Source organism: Corvus hawaiiensis, chromosome 8 (assembly GCF_020740725.1).
Source record: "Corvus hawaiiensis isolate bCorHaw1 chromosome 8, bCorHaw1.pri.cur, whole genome shotgun sequence".
NCBI lineage: Eukaryota > Metazoa > Chordata > Aves > Passeriformes > Corvidae > Corvus > Corvus hawaiiensis.
In genome coordinates this window covers 29,707,197-29,722,981 of record NC_063220.1, presented here as the reverse complement: position 1 = coordinate 29,722,981, position 15,785 = coordinate 29,707,197, and the positions used below count along the sequence as shown (strand labels likewise).

Sequence of the window (15,785 nt, the reverse complement as noted above, 5' to 3'; positions counted from 1 at the left end):
CTGGTCTTAAAGGGATGCCATGTGAAAGTAACCAGTGGTGTTATATGTAGTGCATTTTAGAAGCCTTCTCTAAAATCGTGCAGATTGTGAGTTACATTAAAACAAACACACATGGAGGTTTGTGTGAACTTTGTTATAGATACCAAAATGAGAAAATAGAGCTGGCATCCTTATTTTGCTCCATATGGTGCATTCCATGTGACCTTTCATTTTGGACATTTGCAAAAAACAAGAGTAGATTTGTTGGAAGTTTTTCCACCTGTGCAGCACACAGAAATGTAGAGTGTGTTCTCTCTTGAGAAGGCTGGGCTAAAGATGACCAGTCTCAAAATTCACCTTAGGCCCCTGATGCTAACACCAGTTAGGGATCAGACAGGGGTTGTATTTGAAGGCAGAAGAGCTTGTGTGTGAGCAGGAAATGTGCACCTTATAGGAATACCTAAATGAGTCTCGTATAGAAGGTGGAAGGATAAGCATTGCCCTATTTATCTCTTGGAATTAATATCTTTTTCCCAGCTTAGTGGCTACTACAGTTTTAATTTCCACTCAGCAGCAGACTTCTCTAGTGTTTGTCTCTAAAGCGTGAAGGGAAGCTTGTGTCCTGCTGCAAGGAGCAGCATGGGACTAAAGTAGATAAGCGTTGTCATGGAAAAGATGGTCTTGTGACTCTCGATGTGTAGATAGAAAATGGCTGTAATTTGGGGATGTTTTATCCTGGACAGTGGCTGCTGCCATTGTCCAGTAAGTGCTGAGTCAAGTGCTGTAGGTTGTCCAGCAAGTGCTGCTCATGATTGCTGCCAGGGTTTGGGAGTGCAATCCAATCAATGCTGCGCTTCCAGCTCAGCACTTTCAGCCAGCTTCTCTTAGGGTCAGTTTTGTGATGGCCAAAGCATCGAGCCTCAGTGGCAGAAAAGCAGGTTTGACAACTTCCTCTGCTTCTGTCTCAGTAGGAGATTAACTGGTGGCGCGGTGCCCTGTTCCTGTAGCTCTGGCTTCTCAGCTGGATGAATGCTGATTCCTGGTAACCCTTGGTGAGCCTGCTGGGAGTGCAGGTTAGTCCTTGGCTCTCGAGGAGAATTTAAGATTTTCCTCAAGTACAGGGAGTCAAATCCATTGGCCATGACTGAAGCCAACTGTTTGGGATAATCCATTAATGTAAAACCAGTCAGCCCCACATCCCAGGGAGGAGTTCCTGAGTTGCTGCCCATGCTAACATGCATCTCCTATAATGGGCGTCGTTTCAGTAAAAAGGCAGAGTAACCCTTTGGCTAACTGCTGTATGAAATTAAGGGGCAGATAAACCCCTTTCTTGTAGATCAGCTATGAAGGATCTCTGTGTTGTAAATTATGACTTAACGTTTCGGTGAAAGAAAGAAACATTTATTGCTTTTTTATTTGTCAGCCTTGCAGATTCAGCCCAGCTGTAGATGAGTGAGCTGGAGTCTGCTTGCAGGTAGCTCCCAGGATCATTAACTATTTGTGCTCTTCACTGAGAATCATTAACTATTTCCTTGTCTTTACTGTTGCTGAGACTGCACAGACTCAGAGTCTCAGAAAACTCCAAGAGTTTTCAGGGCTGGCAATTAGGAAAAACATCTTTTCTTTGCTTCTAAATCGAGCAAGGTTGATTTGGAAGGCAGGGAAATAAACACATCCCTGATTTTTCACAAGGTCACCCTAGAGAGTCTAATCATATTTTAATTTGGAGCAGTGCCCTTTGGAGGGTGGCAGGCAGCACTTTATGGTACAGTAAAGGGTGATTCCCTTTCATCAATGGCTTTGACTTTAAAAAAAAAAAAAAAAAATCAATGAAGGAATGCTTTCATGAAGTCAAGACATGAAAGAAAAGTAAATAGTAAAAGTTCTCCACACCAATAATCTGTATTACTTTCCCTTTCAGAGTAAGGAAGAATGCCTGTAGAAGTAGCATTTGCTCTCACTCACAGGTGTTGTGTTGCTGAATGGAATGAGAGCAGCTTTCTGAAAGTCTGTGTTTTGTTCCAGGGTGCTAAACAGGTTGGCAAAGGATAAATCAATGACAAGTTCTCCTATACAACTTCCATAAATGTATCCAGCACTTATGCAGTTTATCTGTAATTGTAATGGATTGCATTACTGGTGAATTAAAGCTTGGCCTCTGCCAAGATTTCAGTGGTGACTTTGGCTCTCAGAGTACCAAGGAGACCAGTGGAAGCAGGAAATCAAACTCAGATGTAGTCTGTTACTGAAAACAGTGCAAAGCTGAAGAGGAACAAGGAGCAGATGCACACTGGCAATCCTATTGTAAAAGGTATATTCCAGAGATCTCCTGCTAGTTAGAATCAGAATATGAATGTCTCACAAAATGCCATGTCTCCTTTGGATAAAGCTGGGGATAAGCAGCTAATTTTTAAAATCTTAACATGCTGAAGAGGAGGCGTAAGGAAGGTAAGAGATTTGCTGATAGACTTCAGCTTTGTCCTGCAGACAGTGTGGTACTTGAATTTTTTAGGGTAAAGCACAGCAGTTTTTTGTTTTCAGAGTCGTCTAATAATTTGTTTCCTTTAGCTCAGAGTGCCAATTCTGAGTGCTCTGGTGGAGCCTGTCCTCAAAGCACTCGAAACATGGTTCCCTTATAAGGCATACATCTTTCCAACTCGCCTTATTTCCCATTTCTGCTAGTAAGGAAAATGAGCTCTGTCTGCTTATCAGTCCTCACCCCCAAGTTCTCAGCAGATCCGTGAGCCAGGTGTAGTGATTTGGTGTCATCTCTTTCCTTACAGTGGGAGACTGCTTTCTTTAAGCTTTCTTGAAGTCTTAATCCAGGAGAAGCAGCAGAAGCTCAATTGCTCCAGTTCTTTTTAATGACAGGAGATGTCTTACCTGGGATAGTTGCTCAGATGATGTCCAGGTGGGGTTGGCCACATCATGTGCTTATCTTAATGAGCCTGAACCATCCATCAGAGCAAGCAGCTCTCAATTCTGAGCCAGCACTGGCTGATGGAGCAGGGAAGGCTCTTCTCAGTTTCCATGTGTGCACACACTGGAGCACTCAGTGCTGAGCTGCACAGCAATTACCTGCCTGTTGCCATTAAAATTCCTGCTGGGCTGCTGTCACACATGGACAGGACTCTCAAACAAGGCTTTTTTCCTTCTCTGTGTTGCCAGCCTTATGCTCTCATCAGGCAGTCTCTTCTGACAGTGAAAGGGTTTCAAAAGAGTTTTCATCTCCAACTTCTGATGGAATAGGGAGAGAACTGTACGTGTGAAAATCCATAGGAACAACTGGCACCACTGGAGGAAACTAATACGTGGGAAATTAGGAGCCTTTGAGAAAGAGAACAATTGGCTTACAGCATAGTATTGCAAAGAAATGTGTTTTTCAATAAATATAAGGACTTCTATTACGTTGCAGAGCATTTCTGTCTGTCCTGGATGGTGCCAATGGTGTTCTGTTCTCCTGTGCTTGTCATCTGAACACAGCACTGACCTCACTCTGACATTTTGCTTATCATCAGGGCATGCTCAGAGTTTTGTTTCAAAAGGGGATGGGAGTTGCAGGTCTTTACAGCAAAGCATTTTGACTCAGAGGCAGCAGGTGTAATGCCTCTCCGCTGGAGATATAAGACTTCCCTTTTTTTTAAATTTCAGTTGTGATTTTTCATGGGGTTTGTCTCCGTTTTATTATCCCACACCTTTGATTTGGTAATAGAGACAATTAGCACATAGCATTAAAAACTGTTAAAGCATTAATGTATTTACCTTCTTTGCCAATTTTTTTTCACAGTCAAACAGATGGGCCATCTGTGTAAGGAAAAGAAATGGCTAGGGTTAAACCATGGAATCACAATTTTGAATGAGTTTTGACTGACTTTCAAAGCCATTCAAGTCCTTTTATGTCTTTGCAGGCATTTTCTGTGGTGGACGTCTTCAGTGAGTGTATTCTTTTTGAAGTTATCAAGCATTCTGATTGTCAGATGTCTTTCCTGAAATGCCTGGTAAGTATTTCTGTAGATCTGTGGGTTTTTTCACAGTGTCCTAGACCTTGGATGCCTTTCCTTATGTAAAGCAACCTGAAGCACTGATCCTGAAGGAACAATCTATATAGTTTAATGGATTTCCTGAGTACCTACATGGTGTTCAATTATAGATTAGCATTAGCTGATGGACATGTTGAAGTGTTATGCTGTGATTTGGGCAGTTTTGTGTGGTTCTGTATTTCCCCCTGCCAATAGGAATACCAATAACAGTAATTTAAGAAGAAGAAAGTGAATATGTGTTTTCTAGAGAGCACATAAACATTTCTGGGTAATGAATTCCCCCAACATAAAAATTAAAAATTAGGACCCTGTCACTTAATACGAGTGCAGACTTTGATGTCATAATTTATTCATTTCTTGGCTCACAGTTCAAGTCACTTAAAGTATCACTGATGGACTTTCTGCTAGAGCTTCTGACTTTTGCCCTTCCTCCTGTTTGCTCTGAGCTCCTGTCTGGGCTGATACCAGCAGAGATGTTCCCTTGGCACAGGTGTGAAGGTTTTTCAAGAATGCTCTTGATTGCCAAGTTTTTATCTTGTTCCTTTGCTGCAGTACCTTTATTTTCACTATGGGATAACAGTCCAGGCTGCCCAGCCCACTGGTAGGTGCAGCTGGTGCTGTGTGATCCTTTCCCTGCTCACTGTCAGAACAGGGCCTGTGAAGCTGTAGAGTGTTCTGGTTCCTCAGACACACTGGAAAATCCCAGTGATGTAAAACCACTTTTCCTCTGATCTCTAGTTGGAGTAATAGCTGAAGTCTTTGAATTTTCTTGGATTGATCTTCTCATTAGCCTTAATTTTCTCTTCATTACATTGGTCAAGAGGATTGATCTTCCTTCAAGCAATGTCTCTGTGATATTGTTCCTCTGCATGAATGTGCAGCAGTGCATGTTCATCGAGTGCTATACAATTTCTGCATTCTACATATGGATTATAAATAATTGTGCTGCTGTTCTGTGCACTTGCAGAGGTTTAAATGGGAATGATTATGATCTGCGGATTTTAAAAATTTATGTATAAAAACACTTAGTGAGGGAAACTTGGATGGGTAGCTGTATGAAAATCTACCTTTTGCCCATAATTTGTGGAAAGACAGTAGTGATCATATTATCATGCACATATAACACCCAATGACTTTGTCTGCAGCTCAGCACTTCTCAGTAATCAGCCCCATGTTTCATGATGATTATGCCCTTGAGGCTTTCTCATCTCAATTTTTCTCTAACTAATATAATCCAAACTATATTATCCTATTAGGAGGCTCATTTTTTAACTCCAACAAGCAGCATGCACCTGTCTGCTTACCATGAGGGAAGCAGTGGCAGTGTTCTCCCTCTATTGTTTCAGTGTTAAAGGAGATAATTTAGGCTGTAAACAGGGAAGATTGAGCTTGTTGAGTTAAAATGAGCACATTAATTCTTGAACAGAGCCATGTTTTATATTTTTCCCCTTCATTACTCATTTTACATATCTTGGCTATCTCTGTGGTGGATGGGGAGAGAGGCTGCCTCAGACTACGATTTGGAGCATCTCTCTGAGGCCCCTGTTTGGAATAAACAGGCTGTGCACCAGCTGGGGAACACCACCCCAGAGCTCGGTGGTGGCATCTCCACTTAGGCACGTCAGCTCCTCAGGGTAGAGTGGAGAGAGAGCAGTAAAGAGGAGCTGCTGTGATTTAAAAAGTGCTCCTACATTACAGTAAGTAATGAATTGCCAGTCAGGCACAATGCCAAGTTTGAGCTGATGGGAACTCTCATCACAAGTAGATATAAATGCAGCTGTGTTGTCAAAACTTGGAGGTGTCACACAGCCTTTTGAACAAGGAGTAGTGTGTTACAACAAAGCAGTTCTTTTTCTCTCCTTTCCCACCTCCAGGATTACATCCTTTCAATTCCTTCAGAGCCAGGCAGCTTGAAATACTCTGCACTATTTCCATCTACATCATAGCAAGTTAAACTTGCAAAGAGAAACAACGCTTGGGAGGTCAGAATTTAGACAATTGAAAAAGCTGAGAGACAAAAATGTTAATTTTAGCTAACATGATGTGCATCCCAGAGCAAACGTTGTTCAGGTTTTCACAGAAGGACTCTGAAAACAGGTCTTTTTCAGGTGTCTAAATAGCCCAGTGTCAGGTTGACAGATGACTTGCCAATCAACAGCATCATTTAATGAACTCCTATAGTGTCTGCATTTCTTCTTCATCTTTTTATGTGAATGGTTAAGCGATCCTGATCTTTGGGCTTTGGATGTTTCTGTTAAACAGAGCACAGGCTGCTCAGATAAACCTCTGACTGAGAGACTGAAACACCCCTGTTGAAAACTGTCTGCTTGCACTGGCCATCTGCTCTCTACCTCTGTGTATGAAAACTTAATATAGAGATAGAGCTGGTGCCTGAGGCAAAGAACTTTTGAAACAGGTTTGGGTGTTTTCACTTTGCAAATTGTTCACAGAAATCTTTAAATACCTTCTTGAACACCCTTGGAAGCATGGATGGTGTTTGAATTTGTTCTGTGTATAATTTAAACACACATTTCAGCTGCAGCTTATAGCCAACATTATACTGTGTATTTGTTTGGTCAGCAGTGACCAGGTTTTTTAAAGATTTCATCCTTCACAAGCAGGACTACAACTTAAAAGGACTGATACTGTTTTCCCTGCTTGCTGAGGTGGAAAAGTTACAACCAGGCTGTTACCTTGTGAATTGGGCACCTGGTGCTGAGGGTTAACACCTGAGAATCTGTTTCTCTGCACAGTCTTAAGAAGTGGTCTTGAATTTTTTTCCCCCCTCCCCTTTCTCACAGGTCAGTGCCCCAGTGCTGTAGAGAAAGCTACCCTGGATTTTGCCTGTTGACCAAGTTTATTGCCTTGGCTTGATTTTACAAACCAGAGTTGTATGTCTGCAGCATCCTTCGTGTGACATTCCAGGCGGGTGTTCCTTGGGGCTTGAGAATAGTTGTGAGTCATCTAATGAGACTTCAGATAAAAATCTCCTGAGTGAAATAGTTGGTTTTGAAGTTTGTTGTTTTCTAATAGACTTCACCTTCCTTAAATTTACCTCTACACAGTGTCTAGTAAAAGTGTGTGTCCCACTGAAAGTTTCAAGATAAGGTTAATGAGAGCCTCATAAAAACTTACACATCAGCTCCTGAACAGAAAATTTCACCTTCAGAGTCCAGGATCAAAAGCGCCATGGAAATCATTCCTCTGATGTCTCCATCAAAAAGACAGTATCATTAGTGCATTTTTCTAAGTGCTATTTCTCTCTAGTGTACATTACCATTAAAACTTCCAGTACTAAAATGTATATTACTTTCCTTTTGAAATGAGGTTTCCCTCAGCGCCATCCCTGGTTGCTTGAACTGTGAATGATTGGCTCTGCATGGAGCATTTTGTAACCCTCCTCATGGAGAGAGCCACATAAAAATAAGCATTACCATCAAGTCTGTTTTGCATACTGTAGCTTGCCGGAATTCCTGAGCCTGGAATTCACCATTCTGCTGACCCTGACTGCCCCAGCCTGCTCTGGGCAAGTTTTGTGACAGTTTAAACAAATGTAGTGTCAAAGGATTGCAAAGGTTGCAGTTGTTATTTCTGTTATGCAAGACAGAAGAACAGGAAACTGCTATATAATATATACACTGTTATTAAAGTGCGTCCTTCTTTGAAGGACAATCACTTAAGGGCCTGTCCTTATGAAGTTATTAACTCATCATTTTCAGATTATTCTCTATGGATCCCTGTTGGTCTATTAGCTGCTTCTAAGAGATCTGAGAAAGGTAATTAAGAAAGGCAAGAATATTATTATTGTGCTGACATTGGGGGATCCAAAGGGAAATGCTTAAGGGTCTGCAAATCAGCAGAGAGGAAAAATAAACCCTGAAACCCACTGAATGAGAATTTCGAGGGAATACATGGGCATACCCCGTATTTTTCAGGTCATTCTAACATGAAATGTTTCATCTGCCTCAGCAGATTTCAAATTTTGTAATCCCATCATAGCTTGGAGGCATCTTAAGGGTAGATGTTGTAAAAGGTCGTATTAACTTGTATATTCCTGGCAGAAAATAACACTGAATGACTGAAATACTGGCCTGGTAACTTATATAGGCTTTTGTGAATAATGAAAACTGTTTTTTTTAGTAATGCTCCTTATAACTGTTCTACAAAGCACAGGCATCTCAACAAGGTGCCTGGTATGTCAGTGGTAAGGATGCATAAGGGGAAGAAAGAAACAGTGTCATATGCCCATCTGACATAAATCTGCTCTTCTTTGGTGGGGCTTTGTAGTGAAGTGTACAGATATACTCCAGCAGGATTTAAGCAGGCAGACTGGAGATTTTTGATTTCTGTTTGTGTGTTGAGAATGTCTGTAAAGAACAGGTCTTACAGAGACTTTGGTTACATCATGTACTGAAGCAGGAAAGTATCAAATTGCTGACCTTGGTTGTGATCCATGGTGTTGTCTGCCTAACCCAGAGCAGGTTAGGTGTGGTGGTTTGTAGCTCTGGCAGTGGGATTCCCAGTGATTCCTGAGAACAGTCTTGTTATTTCTATGGGTAATTTCATGAGGGTCTGCAGTTGGTGTATCCTGTGGGCATTCCTGTGTGTAGGTGGAAACAGCATGGCTGTGGTTGCTCCCTGTTCTGCACTGCTCATGTTAATGAGTGGCAGAAATGGTCTGGACTTCTCCCAGTCAGCATCAGTCTGGGCTCCTCTGTGGCCTTGGGAAAAAGGTAGATGGAAGTACAGCGCACACAGGAGCCATCTGTTTCCAGATTTATAAAAGACTCCCTCCCGCCAAATTTAAACTCTTTGTGTTCTAGGGAGGCTGAGCAGTTTGTGTAGCCCCTTAGTGTGCTTTGCTGGCACAGCTGAACCCTCCTCAGCTTTGTCCTCTCTGTGTTTGCTGTTCTGCACAGGGCACATTTACCAAGAAGCTCAGCTGGGGCTGGGAGTAACTCCTCTGACTTGGAAAATGCCTCTGAATAAATTACCTACTGTGAAAGAACAATATATATATTCTGCCCAAGAGCCAGAAAAGTGAGACAATAAAGGATATTCTTAGAATAGTTCTTAGGAACCTGGGTACTCCAAAGGGAAATGGGACTTCTAGAGGGTGTTACAGAGAATCCATGTTAGGAACCTGCCTCTCTTTTCAGTAACTGTACATGGAGGTATCAAACTGGGAATGTCTGAAGTTAAATGGTGTGAACACCTATCAGTGCGCAGCTTTCAGGGTGTTGAGCAGCACAGGGACACCTCTTTGGATAATTTTTGGATGATTATCATCTCTTCTTGTTCTCTTCTGAGAGCAAGAGCATTCCCAGGAGCTCAACGCTTCTTCCACTGCTCGGGCCATGTGAAAGGGCTGTAACATTTCATTTGTTTCCCTCTGTTGTTGTTACAACATTTGTGTAGCTGGATTCAAGCCTGTTTCAGTGCTGAATGCATATGTGTGTTTCTACTCAAAACCCAAGAAATGTTCTGAGGAATGCAAGCACTTGTGGTGAAATTTGTATCATTTTTATCCAGGAAACAAGATTAGATGTTCATAGGAGCATCTTTCGGCCCTGCAGCCAACAGATATGTAGGATTATCAACTCAACCCTGCAAATAAATAGTTCATTTTTTGAGACTGATACTGAAAACTCCAAATTAAGATGCTGAAAACAAGATCTTTATTTTGGGCTATTTAGAAGTCTGCCTCATAGAAAGCTGACTATTGCCAAATGTCACGGGAATGAGGGACTTAAACACGTCATTGAAGTGTGTGCTGCAAGTTCCTTCATGATGAAGTCTCAGATAAATTGGAAACATCTCAAACGTACATCTTGGGAAAGCCAAACAAATTTCAGATGAAAATGAATGGAAATTAATTCAGGGTGTAAACTTAAACCCAGCCTCTAGGGGCACAGTAATTGTGCCTTTTAGGAAATGGCCTCCTGCTCTTTGCATTTTAACTGTCTGTAATTACTTTTGTGGTTTGTTGGTTGTGGAAGAGCTTGACAAGCTGGGAATTGGCAGATTCAGTGTTGCCTTTATTTACAGTGCCTTTGCCAAGTTATTAAGTCAGCTATAGGAGGTTTTGTCCTGACAAAACTAATCCCTCGGTATGGCCAGACACCACATTTTCCTTTTAACTTCGTGGTACCATTCAAAACTATTTTGGCTGAGGTTTGGGTTGGCACGAATTGTAAGAAAACCACCAAAATCAGCATGGATAAACCAGGTTTTCTCTCCTCCATTCGTGTCATATTTTGTCTTCTCTCACAATGCAAAGCTGATTATGTCTCGGGCATTCTGTGGCCCTGGCTGACTGGAGTTGCTCCAGTGAGGGTATTCTGATAGTGCCAAAGGGACAGAGGGCAGGAAGTCAGTCCTGCAGGAGGCTTGGAGAAAGCCAGGTAGCCCCAGGAGCTTTCAGAGGCTGTTGGATTCTCTTGCCCCGTAAATGCTGCAGTGTTGCACCCTGACCACTCCGTGTGGTATACCTGGCTCTGCCAGTGCTGCCTGGGAAGGAGGAGGAAGGGCAGATGCACAAAGTGCTGCTGACCTCCAGGATTGCTGAACGACCACGGTGGGGCAGAGATGGGCTTTGTGAAGTGCTATGGGGTACTTTGACACTAAGTGTGATACAAATGCTAATCGCTGCTATAATTCTTCCTTAAGAAATCGGGGCATGTTTTTATCATTTATTCTTCAGGTCTCAGTGTCCTTGTACAATTAGGCCCTGACCTCATCAGAATAACATTTGAATTGGTAACGAGCAAATATCCAACATCCTTACACTGGAATTTCCTCAATTTTATTGACCCTGGATACATTAAAAACCGGCATTAATGGTGATTCTCTGGCACCAGCAGAATCAAAAAGTGCTTTACACTTTCTGCAAAGTGACTTTTAAACTCTGGGATAAAACCTGTACAGGCTGCTGCAACTGTGCCTCTTGTCCTTTCTGCCACAGATCATAGAATCAGTTAAGCTTCAGACTGGGTCCAGGCTGAGTTAGGGAGAGGAGGAGCTTGCTGAAGAACTTTCCTGTCTTCAGGACTAAGCAGTCTTCATGAGTTTCATACAGACCCAGTTCTGAAGCCTATCCAGGTCCCTCTGGATGGCATCCCTCCCCTCCAGTGTGTTGACCACACCTCACAGCTTTGGTCATCAACAAATCTGAGGGTGCACTGAGCACACTGTCCATGTCACCAACAAAGATATCAGTGCTCTGCTCCCAGTGCCAATCCATGTGGAATGGATTTATCACTGCTCTCCTCTTGGACTTTGAGTCATTGAGCAAAACTCCTGGAGTATGACCATCCAGCCAATTCCTTTTCCACACATCAAATCTGTGTGGGTGTGAATCAACACCTAGAGCCAATCTGGTTGAGCACCAAGCCCCAGGTGCAATGCAAAGAGCAGATTTGTTTTGTTGCCTCACCAACAACACCAGGAGGCAGAGGCATACAGGGACACAGGATCTCTCAGGCTTAGTTTGTCCTAGCAAATACTAGTTTTCCCACACTGATACTCTTAGCATTCCCAGATGCGAGGTCACTTCCAGTGAAACTGTTCCCTCCTCGCCAAATCTTCAGGTTTTAATCCTTTTCTCCCAGCAATGTCTCTCTCTGTTTCAGACACGAAGACATCAAGCAAGACAGTGTCAAATGCTTTGCACAAGCCCAAGTAGATGACATCAGTTGCTCTTCCCTTATCCACTAACACGGTAACTCTGTCACAGTTTGCCATCCAATTTGTCAGGCACCACTTGCCCTTAGTGAAGCCATGGTGGCTGTCACCAGTTATATTCCCATTACGTTCCCATTACCACTGACGTGCCTTAGCATGATCTTGCTGGGCACCAAGGTGAGACTGTAGTCCCCCAGGTTTTCCTTTTTTCCCCTTTTTAAAAGTGGGGTTATATTTCCCCTTTTAAAGTCAGTAACTGTAAAACTGCCATGGCTTCTCAGATATGATGGATTGTGGCTTGGCCACATCCTCTGCCAGTTCCCTCAGGACCTGCAGATGCATCTCACCAGGTTCCAGAAGAGATTTCCATGATGCAGCTCCCATTAGCTTGGCTTGTATCTCAGTGGTAAACCAGTGTTTAAGAACAAATTCATTTTGATTGATATTTAAATAACCCACAGTTTTATCCCTGACTTGGGGATCTTGCACTCTGGGGTAGATTACTTCTGTGAATATTTGATCCTCATTTTCTCAGTGAAATAAAGCTTTGTTCATGCAGCTATGAAGCATTATTAGGTGGTAATCCCACACAGAGTGGTCTTCATTAGAGAGCACTGTTAATTACGAATGCTGGGCAATTTGCAGACCATCTATTCTGATGGTAATTATGATGTCGCTTGCACACCTGTGTCTTGAGAGTATTTTCCTCTCTAACAGGAGCTCATTCTTTTGACTCAGCAAGGAGCCTCTCCTGATTGTGGAAACAGCTCGTTTGTTGTCTCCATGGGCAGAGAATAAGAAGGGAAGGAAAATTTGGGAAACAGCCAGCAGCTGAAGCAGGCAGTGAGCCCTAAGTGACTGTGTGGGCCTACACAACAGAGGGAGCATGTCTTGAAATGTAATATGATTTAAAAATAGGGTTAGAACAGGCCTGTTTGCTGGTGTGCTTTTTGCTCAGTGCAACTCATGTTAATTAGAGCTTTAGCACAGCTTCCCAGTAAACAGCATTTTCCTTCAAAGAGAGAAAAACAAGGAGAGGGAAAATTCTGATGCTGGGAATAAGGTACTATGAATATGAATCAGGAACAATGGGTTTAGTTTAAACTGAACTGGAATTTATTGCAGCTTTATGTTTTTATAAAAAGGAAACCTGTGTGTCAGCTTCTAGTGGTGACAGGGATGCTGAGAGCTGGCATGTGAGGATAATGTGATAATACAGGGACACCAGGGAGCATGTTTACACAAAAATGCATCTCAGCCAGCCAGAAGGCCATGCTGTGATTTCAGTAAAGAGTTGTGACAGAAAATCAATAGCTTTGAGAAAGGCCCGTGGTAAGGCAACAGCATTATCGGTGCTTTCTGCATTCTGCTTCCCCCTTCCTTCCCTTCACAGAGACAGAGCTGCATGAACTCATGTTTGAGTTTTGTTAACTCTGTGCCTGTGTAGCTCAAGCAGCAAGGCAATTCAGGGAATACAAAGTATCTGCAAACCAGGTGGTGGGGATGGAGAATAGGGAGGGAAGGGTATGGCTGGGTATTGGTTTATTGACGGGCTCTGATTGCCTGGCAGGCAGGCTGGGGAAAGCAATCTCCTGCTCAGTGCTTCCAGCACAGCTGTGTTCTGGTCTTTAGAAAAACTTCCCACTACCTCAGAGCAGCTTCACTCTGCTCTGTATTTTGATGTGTGGATCAACAGCAAGTCCCTTTTCCAGGTTTCCATACGGGGCAGGGCGTTCTGGAAGGATGATCTGGCCATGTAGTCCCACGTTACAGAGTTTACATTAGGCACCAGTGTCAAGTGACGTTTTCTAGGATGCCTTTTTTTTTTTTTTCCCTAGTTCTTCTCCAACTCCTTTTTCATCTAAAAAGGTAGAGTACGAATTGTTAATGAAAAGTAGAGCTAAGAGTGGACTGCTCAGCATTAGCTGAGACGTAGTTTGTAATCATGTTATTGTATTTCAGTTTGTGATACTACCTCTGTATTTTGTCCAAAGGCATGCAGTACACTCAGAGGGGATGCTGACCTTTGGGCAAAAAAAGTCCACCAGTAACATTCAAAGAGAGGAGACTTTTATTTAAATGTATGTAAGCCAGAACGTGACGTACAGGAAGTCTGCAGGAGAGGGGAAGTAAAAGGGATGAATCTGTTACCTGATTGGTGAATAGGGCATCGACAGGATTGAATCTTCTTTTCATTGAAGATGATACAATATCTCACTTGTAGATGATGTTATAAAGCCAGGAAATCTTTAAGATTTCATTATTCTTAAATATTTCCATGTGCTTGGGTATATAAGCATTTTTGGACTAGGAGACCATTTCCACGTTGGCACAGAGAGGTAATGTTAGCAATCCCATAGCATTAACTAATAATCCACTTGGTTTCTTTTGCTAACTGATAATACTGAGAAATGTGTGGTTTTCCAGAATTAAACTGACACGGCAGCTAGGAGAAAGTGTGTTGTTTTTGCTGACACTTCTGATTGCTTCTTGCCTCATCCAAGAACTTGGTTCTTCCTCTATGGAAAACAATGAAAAACAGCCATAGACACAGGCTCATTAAAAAGAGATGATTCTAATTTGATTTTTTCCATGAAGCCTTTTTTTTGTCAGAGCTTAGTATTTCAATACCCCAGAGCATAAAAGATTATTCAAAGAGCTCCACAGTGAAAAACTCAGAGGAAGGAGGGGGCATTCTCTCGCATCTAGGAAAATCTTCCATAAGTAAATAGAACTTAATGACTGCTTTTTGCTAGTCTATGAACACTGAAGCTGAGGCAGGTATTTGTTAGCTGCAAAACGTACTTGTAAGCCAAAGTTTGTTAGGGTTTTGCCCTTAGTGCAGCTGAGCTGCATAAAACACATGAAGTACAAGAAAGTAAGAATATACTATGTATTTAATCACTGAGCTTTCAGGGGTGCTGGGGTTAGCTGGTATCTTAATCGCCCTCCAGTCATAGTTATACCATAGTGTGGGTCACAAATACTTGGAGAAGTGTTTGAGAGACAGAAACACCTTCACAGTACACCCTACAAAAGGGTAGGGCTGGGCCTGTGTGACTATAAATTACTGATCAGTGCCACATTCAGGTTTGCTTGGGCACTAACTGAGCAACTTTTCCAGTCTCCTAAATGCTCTGAAGTGCCCCTGCATCCTAGCTGGGAGAATGGAGCCTGCTCGATTGACTGATCATTTCCTTCCTCAGCCTCCAGACATCATAACTCACTGCTCTTGAGCAGCAGTGGCATGAGGAAAATTAGAACTTGGGAATTATTGTAGCAGGGGAGAAGCACTGTGTGAAAAGTCTTCCTCAGAGATCCCATCACCACAGGCTGCATCACAGCTCAGGGGAATGCCAGCTATAGCAGCCGTGAGAGCTTCCTTTGTGAAATGGAGAGCTGAGGATTAAATGCACAGAGAGGCAGCATACAAATCCTCGATTTAACTGTCATGGAAGCCTCAGGGCATTGGAGCATGGCATGCCAGCAGGGTTTAGAGGTCAGGAGGTACTGTGGTGGGACACTGCTCCCTGAGGATGCCCACAGTCCCCTTGAAGGTCCCTTGGGTTTGTTTCCCTGGTCTGTGCTTGTTCATTCATGTTCGTGGCTGAAAGCAGGGACGACTTCTACTGCATGAAATCAATCACAACTTCTGCAAGCTGTCCTAAAACTTAATGTTTTATTTCTTTTCTTATTTCTCCTCTTTCTGTATTCCTAAACGTTCCGTAATTCTTATCCTTGTCCCTGGTATCTTGCTGCTTCAGACTTTTAAAATAACTTGAAGTTAATATAGATGTATGAAGTTAATATATACCTAGGTTATGTTATGTTGTTATTAATTTAAATAATACACTCTTGTGCGTTTCAAGGCAAATGATTTCTAAACAAGGAATGCCAAGCTGAAATCTGAGGCTGGTTCTTTAATAACAGCCCAACATTTCTAGAATCAGTGGCAGTTCTGAAACACTTATATTTCTCAAAATAGAAAATGTATCAAAGTGGATTGTGCCCTTGGGGGAAAATTACTTTTGACAATTTGGTTTCTGCCAGCTCACCAGAAAGCTCTGCCAGTGAGCACTTTCT

General features: G+C 42.5%; 1 long non-coding RNA gene across 1 annotated transcript in view; it reads left to right on the top strand.

The window, feature by feature from the left end:
* LOC125329061 overlaps positions 1-15,785 on the top strand; it is a 109,188-nt gene that overhangs the window by 36,223 nt on the left and 57,180 nt on the right. Inside the window, exon 2 of the long non-coding RNA XR_007205026.1 lies at positions 3,888-3,977. This is a non-coding gene — a long non-coding RNA (uncharacterized LOC125329061). The remainder of the gene's footprint in view (positions 1-3,887; positions 3,978-15,785) is intronic.